A 2,422-nucleotide genomic window follows, 5' to 3' on the forward strand; every position below is an offset into this window, starting at 1 on the left:
AAACATTATGTTTTATACCTTAGAAGTTACTTGGAGTGAGGAGAGGATCAGAGAATGTAATGGAGGAAAAGATCTGATCAAAGCACATTATATGCATGTCTCAAAATGTTGCAATGAAACCCATTGTTTTATACAATTAGTATATGCTAAAATAATTTAAAAAATAAATATTTTTGTTACAGTAATTTACATAGATATCCCTTACTGCCAATGGAGACTTATGCAAGATTAAATACAGTATTATTTTTGTATTCCAACAAGATATATATATATAATATATATATGATATATATATCCAGTGTTACAAGAACTATAATACAATGAAACATTAATGTAAAATTTACCTAACTTAGTATGTATTGAATAAGCTATTATTCACGTTACAACCTAAAATACCTTCATTGCTTCAGAAACTTCAGGTACTGCTCTTTCTATTTTGCCTCTTCCCTGAGTTTGACCCATGCTTACTTCAGATGAGATGTGTCTCTCAACATCAGCCAATTCCATCCTCAGGCATTTCTATCAGCTCCACTATAGCTCTACACCATTTTCCACTCCTGTGTCTCTACTAGGTCAGAACTTGAAACAAGGGTTGCCCTTTATTATAAAAGTATGGGAGTGAGTCAAGAAGTTATTGATTCATCAACAGAAAGAAATACATATCAAATACTTTTGGAATGTTACTCATGTCTTTAAAGTGAAAAGAAGGCCAAATAAACTATAATTCCATCAGCCCCAAAAGACAAAAAAGAACAAAAAGGACCCTAGAGAAAAAGAAAAGTTAGCTTAATTCATACTATTATTTTTTCTATTTGTTGTCATGATTTTCCTCACTTTTATTACATTAATTAAAATATAATTGATGAGGGCTGGAGAGATGGTTAAGAATGCTGGCTGTTCTTGCAGAAGACCCGGGTTTGAATCCCAGCACCCACATGGCAGGTAAAAACTGTGCTTAACTGCAGTTCTAGGGGATCTGACAGCCTGTTCTGTCATCTGCGGGCATTGTACAACACAGGTGCTCTCACTTACATGCAGGCAATACACGCATACACATAAAATAAAAATAATAAAATAAAATAAATAAAATATAATTGATGTTCAGAAGAAAAAAAAAAAACCTTTCACTACGATAATAGCTACTACAGAATGACAGAGTGAATATCACTAATCTTTTCCTAACATACTTTCCTGACTTCTAAGGATTGTGAGAGTGAATGATACATACATTTCCTGGATTCAGGAAAAGATGAGGTTTTACATAAAATCTGATCTTTATCAACTAACTGTATCTAATGACACAGGAAATGTGGATATAATATTGTAAGAGAGAATCTGTAGTACTGTTTGGCAAGAAACATGGTTGAGGTATTTAGTTCTACACACCTCTAATGGATGTACTACTCTTTAGCTGGCTCTGGAATGTTCCCCCAAGTCTCTCATTCCACAGTTGGTAGTATTATTGTGACATCTTGGAAGTTTCAGGATATGGAGCCTAGTTGAAGAAAGTATATTATTTAGAGGGTACCCTTGAAGGGTATCTTGGTAACCAGTACCTTTCTCTCTTTTCTCCTTTCTTTCTTTCTTTCTTTCTTTCTTTCTTTCTTTCTTTCTTTCTTTCTTTCTTTCTTTCTTTCTTTCTTCTTTCCCTTCCTCCGTCCCTCCCTCTGTCCCTCCCTTCCTTCCTCCCTTCCTTCTTTCTTTCTTTCTATCCTTCCAGGCCACCATGAAATAAACAACTTTACTCTAAAACATGCTTTTGTCATACTGTTGTACCTCACTAAACCTTCTATATCCAGGACAGCAAGTTAGCTCTGAGTCACATATGGTTGCCTTTTGGTAGATCTTTTGTGTAGTTATACATTTTCCCTATGTACCACAGCACATGCATCCTGGTGCCATCATAGGTAAGATAACTATGAGGCTATAATAAACCTTTTTCTGCTGAGACTAGAAAAAAGACAAACTTGGTTTTTGCAAGCAAGAATCACAGCCAGTGTAGTATTTGGTATTAGAAATAGGATTCTGCATGATAGAAAATACCACTGATTTACTGGAATTAGTTGGGTATTGAGGAAGGTCCACTTTTGATGTGGTAGATAGTAGAAAATATTTGGTGAGGTTGTTGTTCTCTTCCTTGAAGATCAGCCTGCTTGGTGACAGAGACTAATAATGTTAAGGAACGGGCTTAAGAAATTCACAATATTGGTAGGAAGTAGTTCTTTCTAGCAGTTTGCTATTTTTTGCATAATCTTCTGTTAGATGAATTCTGGCTGGAAGGAAGTATTCTGTAATAAAAAGTGGAAAAAAGCAAGGATTTGCTAGGGAAGGCATTCTCTGACTGTCTGATAACTGCTCTGATGGACAACCCAGTGATTTGGGTCTTGCAGTGCTAAAAGTGATCTCCTCTGTACCTAAAATT

This window comes from Nannospalax galili, unplaced genomic scaffold (genome assembly GCF_000622305.1).
Source record: "Nannospalax galili isolate Female #2095 unplaced genomic scaffold, S.galili_v1.0 scaffold266, whole genome shotgun sequence".
Classification (NCBI taxonomy): Eukaryota; Metazoa; Chordata; class Mammalia; order Rodentia; family Spalacidae; genus Nannospalax; species Nannospalax galili.